This window comes from Cornus florida, unplaced genomic scaffold, assembly GCF_030987335.1.
Source record: "Cornus florida cultivar Cherokee Brave unplaced genomic scaffold, ASM3098733v1 CherokeeBrave_3.0.0_Hap2_Chr05, whole genome shotgun sequence".
Lineage (NCBI taxonomy): Eukaryota > Viridiplantae > Streptophyta > Magnoliopsida > Cornales > Cornaceae > Cornus > Cornus florida.
This window is the reverse complement of record NW_026775575.1, coordinates 80,504,030-80,518,691: the sequence shown is the minus strand read 5'-3', so window position 1 is coordinate 80,518,691 and position 14,662 is coordinate 80,504,030. Positions and strand designations below refer to the sequence as shown.

The 14,662-nt window shown below is 34.7% G+C and overlaps 1 pseudogene; it reads right to left on the bottom strand.

Annotated features, from left to right (window-relative positions):
* Positions 1-3,735: 3,735 nt before the first annotated feature.
* LOC132309547 (uncharacterized) lies at positions 3,736-6,012 on the bottom strand (annotated as a pseudogene).
* Between the last annotated feature and the right edge of the window lie 8,650 nt (positions 6,013-14,662).

Sequence of the window (14,662 nt, the reverse complement as noted above, 5' to 3'; positions counted from 1 at the left end):
ACATACTGATAAGTTTCAGTTTAAGCACGAACAGAGCATGTGTTTAGTTGATTTAATTAGTCCTAGAACTGTTTAAGAATGTAAAGAACACGAAACCTAAGGGAGAGAGTAAGGATAGAACTTGCCTTACGCCGACATTCGCCTCAATTTGCCGTCGAAACTCTCTTTGTTTGCTCTCTATTCTCCTTCCCAGCCTTCTCCAAGTCCTTCAGCCCTTACTATATCGTAATAGTTTTCTAAAACCCTAGTCAGAATATTACTTGAATATTTATAGGCCACTACCTTAGGTTCAATTAAACCCTAAACATAACCTACTCAGCCCATAAAGAAAACTAGGTTAAAACTATGTCGGTTACTTATGTTTACTTATGTGTATACTATATATGCAACCAATCATATAGTCCCATTAAAACTAAATAAATTTAATTAAACCAACTCAACTAAAGCAATTAAATAATCAACTACAAACAAACCAATGAAATCAAAACAATTAATCAACTAAAAGAAAATAATTAACCAATTAATCAATTAAAGTAAAACAAAAATCCAGTTTAAATAACCATTAAACAATCACATAATCAATGCAACCAAATACACAAATAAATAACCAATTAAATAAATTAAAAAAAAATGCAATTAAACAATTAATGAAATACCAGGACTATCCTTTTAAAAATTAGGGGTATTATATAGGCCCTATATATCTAAATCATTCCCCATTCAAATATGTGAAACAAACCCCTCTTACAATATGTAATTTTGTGCACAAGAAGGATCACATAAATTGATCATTGTGAAACAATTTGTGGTTCTGCTACCTCAATTCATGCTTTGTTGTTCAGTCTACAATAGTATACTAAATAATGGGAGTAGACCATTTATATATATGGCCAAATTGCACTCGACTTTTCATTTGTAAAATCAAAGGCAAATTGCAAAAAAAAATTCTTCCATTTTTAATTTTTGGCCCAAAAATGCCCTGCAATTTTTTATTTTTTTATTTTTTGAAATAAAACCCCCTATATTATAATGATAAAAATGTCTCTTAATATAAATTTAAGAAATGATGTCCCTTAATATAAAATTAAATTAATAAAAATAACTCATTCCGCATAGTGTTGTTAAGAATTATTTTCGAAAAAAATTAATGATTCGTCTATAAAAAAATAAAAATATCTTGAAACAATTTTCTTAAATTTTTATTTTTAAAAAATTAATAAAGAAAAAATACCTTAAAAAATCATACTAAAGAAAAATTATTTTTTAAAAAAATTTATGTTGATCATTTGACTGGAGGGATGGAAAAATGAATGGAATAGATAGGGGGAGGGATGGATGAGGAAACCTTAAGGAAGGGTTCTCTCATTTTTTGTTTGGTTAAATGGAATGGACAGTATAAATGATGGATGTGGTGATTTTTTTTTTTTTTTTTTTGGCTAGAGAGAAGGAAAAGTGAGTTTTTATTTATTTTTTTATCAATATATCCTCATTGTATAAAATAATAAAAGGTAAATATCCATTTGATTTTTTTTTTTTTAAAAAGGTGAAAAGTGAAAATTGCATGTGTAGGTATTTATATATTCATTTTCTCTCTCCTCCCTTCCCCAAAAATTGGGCAGATAGAAAAAAAAGAAAGAAGAAATGAGGGATGTTTCATCCCTCCTTGCTTCTTCCCTTCTCTCCAACCAAGCACGAAAAGATTCATCCATCCCTTTGCAATCCTTTCCTCCAACCAAACATATTATGTCATTATAAAAGATAGGGTAAAGTACAAAAAAAACCCCTGAACTATAGGCCAAAATACAATAAACCCCCTGAACTAAAAAAAAATGCAATTAACCCCCTGAATTATTGTACTTCGTTATAATTTACCCAATCCGGTCACCAATAGAAATTTTTTGACCGCAATCAAGCGCGTGTAAGCTACTTTTTTTTCTTTCTAAATACCCATTTCACCCTTGTCATACAAAAATACCAAAAAGCCCTTATTACCTAAATCCATTACCGATCGTCTCTCTCTCTCAGCCGATCGTCTTTTTAGCCTCGCCGGAATTGCATCAAGTCGTAACTTGACTTTGTTCCTCACTTTTGAGCTTTGGTGACTTTTAATAAAAAAAATCAAAAAGCAAACCCAGTTCCATGCTTGCACAGTTCTCACTACCAAAGTGAGCACCCATCTTCTTCAATCAACCACAAGCTAGCAGACCCATTTGCAGTCCTCCACCGCCACTGATAAAGTCAAGTTCATGCTCGGCAGTTCCGAGCTCTTCAATCATCCTAACCACCGCTTCCGATACGTCCAGTCCCGCCGGTATTCAGAGTCGTCGTTGCAAAACTCGACTCCGCTGCTAGTCGCAGCACTGAGTTCCATCGCCGGTGGGTTCTTCACAGCTCTCTGCCATACCATCTTCGCAGGGTATATGGGTCTTTGGCACAGCGAGGGCTTGGCGGTTAGAGGAACGGCCGGCAAGGATGAATACGGGCTCGGCGGTTTCGGCTTTGGATGATGTCGAGGACTCAGCCGCGATGGAGGGGTCGGCTGTGAAGAGGTCGGCCGGTGAGGTCTCGACCGTGATGGAAGAAGTAGCTCGGCTATGAGCTTGCGACGCGGCTTGGCTTGGCGGGATGAAACGGCAATGGCTTGCGGCGGTTCTGAAATCAACAGGTATGAGCGTAGAGAGAGAGAACGAGCGATCATCAGACGGCCGTAATTGCCCTTTGCCACAGCCACGCCTGCTCCGGCGGCCGTAATTGCTCCGCCTCAGTCACTTGAGGCGGAGCAATTGGGTTTCAATTGAAATTAAATTCGGCCGCGAGTGTGAAGACGGAAAGGGGCTGTGTCGTCGGCGAGGTTAGGGTTCCGATGATGAGTGTGTGGGTCGGCCGACAGGAGTAGTGTGGTAGTGTTCGGGTTTCACTCTCTTACTGGGGCTTCAATTACTCTGTTTCATTCAAACCCACTTCAATTTTTTGATCCATCTCTATATTTATGTGACCCATCACGGTTGCTGAATCAATTGTTTCTTCTCTTCTGAAAATTCTTCGATTCTCCGGATAAATTGTGATGGATAAATTACAGTCCAAATATAGATGTGTATGTTTATATATATATATATAGAGAGAGAGAGAGAGAGAGGGAGAGAGAGGGAATCATAGAGAGATTCTGGTTTTGTTTGATGTAAGTGATAAAGCGATGTTCTGTCCAATTTTCATTGGTCCATGAAATTATACTTTTCCATATCATCCACTTAACTTAAGTACATTCAAAACTATGTCGTTTTAGTAAGGGTACTTTTGTCTTTTCATTTTCCCAATCAAGTCTCTCGTCGGATTGTCCTTAATTGTAACAAATTGATAGTTCAAACGAATTTTTTGTAGTTCATGGGGGTTAGTTGCAAATGGCCCATAATTAAGGAGGGGTTTTTGCACTTTACCCTAAAAGATAAGATGGGTATGTTAAAGGTCATTTCAATTTGAAAATTTTGTTAAAAATGGTACTTTGATTAAAATTCATGTGTTAGTAACTACTCTAATACCAAATTTCCAACATTCATTTGTTAAATAGATTAATTTGCAACAATTGATAAATTGTAGGTGTTTATAATTAGTGGCGTAGTCAGGAATTTCCTTCAGTGGGGGCAATTTTTAATAGCAATAATATATATATATAATTTGAACCAAAATAATATATATAAAAACTAAAACATTGATTCATAATATTTCTATTCAGTACATTCACAACTGCCCTCGACGATTTTTCATATTCTGAAAGCGTTGAATAATAATATCATTGTCAACAGTACTAAATATGTCTCTCTCAATATACACAACCATCATATCATTCATCCATTGGTCTTCCATTCGATTGCGCAGTCGAGTTTTCAAAATATTCATGGCAGAAAAAGCCCTCTCCACTGTGGCAGTAGCAACCGGCAAAATCAATGCCAATTTCAAAAGCAAGTAAACTAATGGATAAGCCTTGTCTCTTTTTGTCTTAACCATTCTTCGAGCAAGATCACTAATTCCTTTTAAATTTGAAAACTCCTTGTTAGAGCACATATCAATAATATAAGTGTTTAGTTGATCACCAAGTTTCACGAGGTCTAACGGAGCAAAATCTCTCGGATAAAATTCAGCAAGTCGGATTAGTTTTTCCTTGTCAAAAGAAGCGAATGAATCATCTGGACACAAACACGATATAAAAATAAGCAACTCAGTGCTTGACTCACTGAAACGACTATTCAGCTCTTGAAGTTGCATGTCCAACACAGCATAGAACAATTGCACACGATAGTAATGCAAATTTGTGATTTCATTAGCTTTACGTCGTGATCGCCCTGGAGTTACAAGTGTATCATTCATGTTGGGAACTTCAATACCATGTTTTTCACAAAAAGAAGAAACTTGATCGAGTAAAGAATCCCAACCATTCTCTCTCATCATTTGAAGTTCTTTCTTGCATACTTTAATCAAGGACATAGCATTTATAATGTCTTGATTTTTCTTTTGTAGCGCCTTTGACAATTCATTTGTAACTCCCAATATAGCCCTCATTAAATGGAGAGTAAAGACAAAACTGAATGACTGCATGAGTGTTAATAAAATTTTTGCTTCAGATCTCTGTTCGACATATGATCCATCATATGTAATTATCTCAAGCACATCAATAACAGATGAGAACATAGAGATCAAGCTGATTAAAGTATCATAGTGAGAGCCCTAATGTGTATCACTAGCACGCTTCAAAGTGGTATTCTGATTAAGACCCCGTCCACTTTCAATTTCACCATTATTGAGTGCTTCAATAACCATGGTAGCTTGTTTTTCATGAAGAATATCACGACGTTTACATGAAGCCCCAACAACATTGACCACATTAACAACATAGCTAAAAAAAGTGGTGATATCAACATGACTTTTTGCAACTTTCATAAGAGCCAACTGTAGTTGATGAGCAAAACAATGGACATAAAAAGCACATTTATTTTCCTTTAAAATTAGTGTTTTAAGATCATTAAATTCGCCTTGCATATTACTAGCTCCATCATATCCTTGCCCGCGCAATCTAGTTATACTCAGTCCATGCTTACAAAATAGTTCATCAATTGCCATCTTAAGTGAAAGAGCAGTGGTACTTGTAACATGTTCCATACCTATAAAATGTTCAATTACATCACCATCCATATCCACATAACGAAATACAACAACCATTTATTCCTTTGTTGAGATGTCACGAGATTCATCAATCATGATAGAAAATAGTTCATCTCCAATATCACTAATAATAACGTTAATAGTTTCAATGGCAGCAGTATTCACAATATCCTTTTGAATATCAGGTGAGGTTAACTTAAGATTTTCAGGAGCATTCTTTAATGCTACTGATTTAACATCCTCATTATGATTAGCAAGAAACTTTTAAAGCTGGAGGAAATTTCCTTGATTACTTGAATGCTCAGATTCATCATGACCACGAAATGCAAGCCCTTGTTCTAAATACCGAATGCAATCAATTGATGCAGTCAAACGCTTTCGATAATCAATTCGAGTCTGGTCTGATTGCTTGAAAATTATTGTTTGAATGTGTTGATTTTGATTCTTTAAAGCTTCATATTGATTCCAAGCTTGGTTATGGGCACTATTTGGCCCTCCAACATGAATTTGAAGTCTGTTTTTCTTCTTCCAATTTGAAAATCCTTCACTAACAAAAGAGTCACCACCTGATTGTTCTCCTATATTATGCTTAAAAAGATAGCAATATAAACAAAATAATGCATCTTTTGAAATGCTGTATTCTAACCAATTAGAATAATCATTAAACCAATCAGGATTAAATCGTCTTAACGCTGATGCTTGTCCAAATTTCTTTTGTGGAAATTTATGTTTCCGAGGTTGACAAGGACCCTTTAGTATATATGCTCTGCGAATTTGGTCTTGAATATTGGGATTGTAATCTGTAATCCTAATTCGTAACCCAGGATTTGAAGGAAGATTTGGTAAGTCAATTTCCATACAACTTTTTTTTGGGTTGTCATCATTTCTTTCTTGAGGTTGATTTGAAGGAAGATTTGGTAAGTCAATTTCCATACGACTTTTTTTTGGGTTGTCATCATTTCTTTCTTGAGGTTGAGGGGATGGTAAGTCTTGTATTCCTTTGTAATATCTTTTCAGAGTATTCATTGCTGTTTCAAAAATGAGTTCATTCAAATAATGAAATAAATATACTAAAAAAAACAATCATATACAATGAATGAAGAATAAAATATGAAAAAGAAAATAACATAGTTACTTAAATCTTACTCTTCTAATATATTATATATCACATATGAAAAAATAACTAAAAATAAAATTACAAGATAATTGATGACCAATTTCATTCCAAAAAATTTCATGTTAACAAACATTCTTAATAAATAATAACTACCATGTCTATCAATCTACTCATAATAAAAATTCATTCATATTAAAAATAAAATAAAAAAAAACAAAGATATGAAGATAACTAACCTTATAAGTTAAAACCATAGAATCCAATCAATTGAAAAATTTGATAGAGTAAGTGAATATGTGATTTCATTGATTTGGGCTGCAAGCCTGCAAATTAAAAAAAAAGACAATTACACAAACTAAATTTTGAAAGAACAAGCCCTAAAATAATTTTGAAAGAAATAACTAATAATTTTTCTAATTAAAATAATAATATCAAATAACAATTGTAAATTTAAATGATCAAAAAAAAAAAAAAAATAGTACGACTTACCGAGTCTCTGTCTACTGGTAAAGTAGTATGCTTGCTCCGCTTGCTTTTTTTGGATTGTGAATTTGTGAAATGTTGAAGACTTGCGGAAAGAAAAATATTGAAGACTGAAAAATTGAAAATGCGATGGAAACAACGCATTTGCTTATGGTAAAGTTAAAAATGTGATAATATCGTGTATTTTTTGGAAAAAGTGGGAAAGAATATTATATTTTGAAAAAGTCAAAAAAATATCATATTATTTGGGAAAGTAGAATATAATATTTTAGGAAAGTAGAAAAATATTATATTTTGTGGTAAAGTGTAAAACTGTGAACGAGCTTTTGATTTTATATATATAGTATATATATATGTGCACTATCAAATCATAAAATCTTTCCATATATAAAAAAATAAAAATAAATAAATAAAAAAATAAATAAAAAGTTCAGTGGGGGCAGTTGCCCCCACTTGTCCCTCTGTGGCTACGCCACTGTTTATAGTCCAAACAGTGCACAAAAAACCCAACTGGGCGTTTAAAACCAAAAATCCCAACTGAGCAAGCTAAGTTACAACTGAGCAGGCTAAGTTGCTAACTTAGTCGGCTGAGTTGCTAACTTAGTCAGCTCAGTTCCCAACTGAGTCGGCTAAGTTGCCAACTTAGTCGGCTCAGTTTCTAACTGAGTCGGCTAAGTTGGTGCTGAAGCCGTCTTCTTCGTCTGTTTAGCCTCTGTAAACCCTAAAACTTCATTGTTAAGGCCTCCAAGCTTCCACCTATGTCCCATACATCCATACTAAATTATTTTAGATGTTTTAGTAGGCAATGATTCAATTTAAACAATAGTTCATACACAAAGATCAAAGAAATAAAGAAAACACAAATAAGCATATATAATCATGAAACTTTCTGTTTTAGTCCAATTACGCATGCATTACTATTTCATTTTAACCTTTATTTAATCCCTGGAGTCTAGCTAACCATGCACATAACACAGATTAAAGAGATAGAGAAGAACAAGACTTGCCTTAACTTTCAGATTTGAAACTCTAAACTGTCATCTCCTGAATTTTCCGACGAAGTCTCACAACTCTCTGTATCACTGTATACGGGAATAGAGTTTTATATATTTCTTCTCCAACTCTAAACCCACATAAGGTCATATTTATAGGCGTAGTAATCCAACCCTAATCCTTGTATAAGTTGAGCCCTAATGCAACACTTAGTCGACCCAAGAATAACCTATGTCTACTAATACGTGAATACACAGAAAACACAATTCTAATTTAAACCAATTTAATTAAATAAAACCAATTATCAATTAAATCAAATAAAACATCATAGAACAATTTAATAAAAGAAAACAAAACACTTTAATCAATTAATTAAAACAAAGTCAAATTTATATAACCATGGAAGAAACACACAATTAAAATAACCAATTAAATAAAATAACACGCAATTAAACAATTAAATAAAGGATTAAACAATTAAATAAATGCCAAGACTATCCTTTTAAAATTAGGGGTATTACATAATTAGTAACTAATCTGAGGTTGAGATTAAACTCTGAATCAAGTAGTAAAAACAGTATTCAAATTTCACCGAAGAAATCTGTTTTGAATCGAATTAGTTTAGAACTAAGAATTCTGTAATTGTTGCTTCAAAAAGGGTTGTGTTCTATATAAGTTAGGATTGGTTAACAATGGGTTAAGATTACCCTAGAACTAAGATTGAACCTTAGAACAACCATTAAGAACCTTACAGAGGTCTGGAAAACACCGCAGTCGAAAAAGATGCAGCAGAACGGACGACTGCAACTAAGGGGAGAAGAGCAGGTTCCAAGAAGAGGAGGAACCGGCTCTTTCTACCTTAGAGCCAGCTCCAAAGGAAGGTGGAGCCGGCTCTAGCATCTAGGAGCTGGCTCTTAGATCAATGGAGCAGGCTCTTTTGAAAAAAAGAGCAGGCTCTTTGTTTTGAATGAGCCTGCTCTCAGTTGAACGCATTAAATTTGGTTTCTGTGCACTGTTTGGTCCGTATAGGTTCTTAGAACTTTGTTTAAACTATTTTAAATTGTTGTTGGGTTTGGAATAAACCTGTTATACTAAGGGAAATATTAATCCATGATTGGGTTAAGGATTAGAGGAATTAAATTTAAGAAATATCGGGAGTTGCCAACTGTTTTGAACATTTAAACCATGTACTGGAACTTTGAATTTTTCTGGCATATATATTTTATTACTGTTTGGTTGTATTTAATCAGAAGTATAAGAATAATAAATACTTGAATTCATCTATTCTTGATATGGAATAAATTGATAAGTATACTTTGTAAATTCTATCAATTTATGGATTTTATGGAGGACTTGAATGCTATGACTCATATTAGCAACTTTAATGGATGGAATGTGATGCTTAGGTTCTGTAATGATTTTCCTAACGTCATGTGATATGTATTAAATTGTATTTATGCATATTCTAGATAATTGTTGATAAATAATAGTAATTATCTTAATAATTATGTTGGATGGATTGGATTGTATGTACTGGTATGGGACGGTGACATACTGGGTATGGACTAATTAAAACACTAAGTTCTACCTAATTTGGATTAAGGTATGGATTAATTGTAAAGGTTAAGTCCTTCACCTGCATGTGTCATATCAATTGTGAATTGAGTGACCTACTTTTGGTTTCAGGATGGATATGTTATACATTATATCAAACCACTACAAGGTTGGATGATATTTTGTATTAGGAGAAGTACGGACTTTATATATATATTATATGGTGCCGTGGTATGAGCTTGAGTCTCATAACTATGGTTAGGGCGCATATATCGCCTAAGATGGATAACTGGACATAGGTGTTGTTACCTGGTAGGTCTATGTACTCATGCCCACCTTAGGGTGCGTATTTGCATGTTGCCTTCTATTCAGGCTGAGACAGACCTTTTGGACTAGCGAGTGTCCTATAGTGTGTACTTTATACTTATATGGACTATTCTAGATATTGTTGAGTCTTCCTAGGATATATTTGCGTATCGGATTGCTGTATGGGTTGTAGTAGATCAGGACTTGCATGTGGGCCTGACCCACTTCTTTATTTTTCAGGCGTTCATCAGTTCCAGGGTTAGAGCTTAGACGTGCAGAGTAGATACAAATATTCATTCCTACGACTATGTAGGAATCTTCTTTATGTTAGCTTTAGATCTTATTTCTATTATTTCAGTTTCGGTTTGAGAATCTTTAATAAGGGGTCCAATGGATGGATTCCCAAGTTGTAAACCTATGGAGTTTGGATTTAACAGATTTCAATAATTTTGTTATTTTAAGGATTTTCAATTAGCATTCTTTCAGCTTATTATTTTTATTTCTTCTTTTATCTTGTATTCTGTGTTCGGTTATATGTTAATTGTTTGATATCCCTAGGGTGTGGGCCTAAGCCTGATCAACTCGTGTCTCGGATCCGAGGAGTATCACAAATAATGCAATTAAATCAAATAATCCAAATAAGTCAAATAACTAAGCAATAAAACAATTAAATAATTAAAAATGCAACAAAATACTTAATTAAAATACCAGGACTATCATTTTAAAATTAAGGGTATTACATTCTTCCCCCTTAACAAAAGGAATTCCGTCATCGGAATGCGCTCTTATCTTCTTCCAATATTTCAGGAAACTGCAAGCGAATGACATCCTCTTGTTCCCAAGTAGACTCAACTCAATCTCCCCAATATTGATATGCTGATACCGATCCTCATCTCGCAGAAATTTTCGTAACATGAAAACATAGAACACATTGTGTACACGATCCAAATTATCCGGAAGTGCCAACCGATAAGCGACAGCTCCAACTTGATTCGTAATCATGAATGGACCGACAAATCGCAGAGACAACTTCCTTTCTTCCCAAAACGCATTACACCATTTATTGGAGACACTTTGAGTAGAACTTAATCCCCAATCTGAAACTCCAAAGTACGTGTACGACGATCCGCATAACTCTTCTACCTACTCTGGGTAGTGCGCATGCAATCCCTAATAAGAGTAATATTCTTAGAAGTATCTTTAATGAACTCAGGACCCAAGAATCTACTCTCGCCCACCTCCATCCAACAAACAGGCGATCAACACGGTCAGCCGTACAATGCCTCAAATGGTGCCATCCCAATAGTCTTCTGGAAACTATTGTTATATGCAAACTCCACAAGTGGCAGATAATCCTCCCAGTAGCCCTTGAAATCAAGAACACACGACCGAAACATATCATCCATGATTTGATTAACCTTCTGTGATACCCCTCGGATTTGAGACACGGGTTGATCAGGCCCAGGCCCAAACTCGAGGGGAATATCAAACAATTAAAATATTTTAAAACGAACACAGATTACAAAACGAATTGAATATAAATAATTAAATAGCTGAAAGAAACTAAAATAAAATTCTTTAAAAATAAATATTAAAATCCCAGTAATCCAAAACTTCCAATAGTTTAAACAACTCGGAAATCCATCTCCAGTAGACCCTTAATAAAATCCAATCTGAAATAAAACTACTAAAAACATCCAAAGTAAACCATGGAGAGAAATCCTACGTCGTCGGAAGAGTGAGTAATAGTCTCTGCTCAGTACGATCAGGTCTAACTCTGATACTGACGAGTACCTGAAAAATAGAAATGGGTCAGGTCCACGAACAAGTTCTAACCTACTATAATCCAAGCAGAAACTCGATACACATATACATCCTAAGCAATTTAATAATAGCTAATAGTCTGTACATAAGTATATCCACACTACAGGACTCTCACTGGACTATGGAGAGGGTTTCAACCTGAATAAAAAACAACATGCGAAAACGCACCCAAAGATGGGCATGAGTACCTAGACCTAACAGGGTATACCTCAATTTCTTATATCCAGCTACGCATCCTATTGCATATACGCTCCCTTACCGACGACTCTGAAGCTCAAGCTCAGATCGCAGTACCATAAATATATATTTAAAGTCCGTCCTATCTATCCAAAGTAAGTCCAGTTAGTCATTCAGCTTGTGTAGCTTCTTTGACTTAACATATATAGCATGTAATCCAATTAGTCATTCAGCTTATGCAACTTCTTTAATTTAAGTATAATTAGGATTTTGTTTATATAATCCGTTCCCTTATTCCAACATAGGTAGGACTTAGCGTTTCTAGCTAATCCAAACCTAGTATGCCACCGTCCCATACCGGTGCATACGTTCTATACCATCTAGCAATTGTCAATACTAATAATGAAGGTACATACCAACTGGTTCATAACAAATATAACAAGAATCCATCACAAGTATAACAAGAATATGTATATGACATGCTTGTTCGGTACTACCGATACCTGATTCTCCAACAAGTTTAAAATACAAAGAATAGGTATATCCATCCTATGATCCACTATGAGCATAAAATTAACAATATCAGAATTAACATGCTCACTTAAAACTGTTCCACGATATCCGGCAAATTGATAAGATACAATACGGTATAATTGTATAGTTAGTAACCAAGTTCCCATTAAGCATAACAGAGAATTATTACAATTGGCATGCTTAATTTTATAACACTACGACATGATTTAAACCATAAATTTCCTAAGTCAATTACCAATTTACAAATAGGCAACTTAAATCAATCGTATTCAAGCCAAACCTACAAACTTTCTGCAGAGTCTCCTATTGTTTTCTACGTTTGCTTCTTATGGTATATTATGTATTACCATACCTTTAATAAGAGTTTAGACACCACTGTACTCCCCCAGAGCAACCCCTAATTCAATCTGGAACTTTAAAAATCCAACCACAGTAACCCAAAACAAGCAGAAAAAAAAAAAAAAAAAAAAAAAAAAAAAAACATGAAAAGAGTAGGATCCAAACAAGTTAGAACCGCCTCCAAACAAGGTGGAGCCGGCTCTAAACCCTTTAGAGTCGGCTCCATGATCCCATGGAGCCGCCTCTTTTTCCCCCTCTCCTCATGTCTACTTGTTTCATCTCCGATGAACTCCATGGCTTCCGTCCCTCTCTATTTCAGTCTCTAACACTTTTCATTATGTTCGGACTTAACCAAAGAAGATCCATTTAACTCCTTTAGGCATTGATTAACAACAATTAAAAGAACAAATACACAGTCAAACACAAGACAAGCAATTTACAACTCAATTCAGCACATACTGATGTAATAAGTTTTAAACATGCACAATCAATTAATTCCGTTTAATAATTTCCTAGAACTGCTTAGGCATGCAAAGAACACGAGTAAAAGGGAAAGAGTAAGGTTAGAACTTGCCTTACACCGACGTCTTTCTCAATTCTCAGGCGAACACTCTGTTTGCCTTCTCTGTTTCCTCCCAGACTTCTCCAAACTTTGCTTTGCCTTTACTATATCGCGAGTATGGTTCTAAAACCCTAACTAGACGTATAGTACATATTTATAGGCAACAATACTTATGTCTCACTAAACCCTAAACCTGAACATCATAATCGGCACATACAAAAACCTATTTTACCAATTAAGTCTACTACCAATTTAGCTAAACAAACTTAATTAATTAAAACTGTTAACTCACCGAAACTAAAATACAATTAATCAATAAATTTAAATAAGTCACCAAATCAAATAATCCAAATAATGCAAATAAATCAAATAATAACAATTAATGCAAATAAATACATATAAATCTAATAATAACAATTAATGCAAATAAATACAATTAACTTAACAATTAATGCAAATAAATACAAATAAACCAAATAAAATGCAATTAAATAATAAATTAAATACCAAGAATATCCTTTTAAAATTAAAGATATTACACTTTCTCAATCTGTCCATCAGTTTGAGGATGATAAGCAGTGCTAAGATGTAACTCTGTACCCAAAACCTGCTGAAAACTCTTCCAAAATCCTGACACAAAGCTCGAATCCCTGTCCGATATAATAGACAATGGAATTCCATGCAGCTTTACAATCTCAGTAATGTAAAGTCTTGCCAACTGCTCCGAAGTGAAGTCAGTGCGAATAGGCAAAAAATGAGCTGATTTAGTCAATCTGTGCACGATGACCCAAATGGAATTGTGATCCTTGAAGGAATTAGGCAATCCCTCCACAAAATCCATAGAATTGCTCTCCCATTTCCACTCCGGTATCGGTAGTGGCTGTAAAGCTCCTGGCGGCCGCTGATGATTAATCTTGACCATCTAACAAGTACTACATCAAGAAACAAAAATAACAATGTCATTTTTCATACCTGCCCACCAAAACTGCTGCTTCATATCTTGATACATCTTGTCCCCTCTTGGATGAACAGAAAACTCAGAATGATGAGTTTCTGTCATCACATCCTTCCTCAAATCATCAGCAGAAGGTACCACTAACCGTCCATTGTACCTCAAACCTCCATCAGCCCCAACATAGTAAAATGGGACCTCCCCAGAAGCTATCTCTGTAACTTTGTCAATACACTGCTAATCCGTGAGTTGTGCCTTCAAAACCTTATGAATAATAGAAGGTGTAACTATTATGTAAGCCATGAAAGTATCTGACAACTCATCTACCATCCTCAAAGCATTCCACTTAGTAGTGAAAAGAGCAGAAAGACTAGCAACAGGTCGGCGACTGAGTGCATCCGCCACCACATTCGCTTTCCCTGGATGGTATTGTATAGAGAAATAATAGTCTTTCACAAACTCTAACCATCGATGTTGTCTCATATTTAGTTCCCGCTGAGTGAACAAATACTGTAGACTCTTGTGATCGCTAAATAATCTGAAGGACTCACCCAACAGATAATGCCTCTAAATACGTAAGGCAAAGACCACAGCTACTAACTCCAAATCATGTGTTGGATAATTAAGCTCGTGAGGCTTAAGCTTACGAGATCCATACGAAATCGGT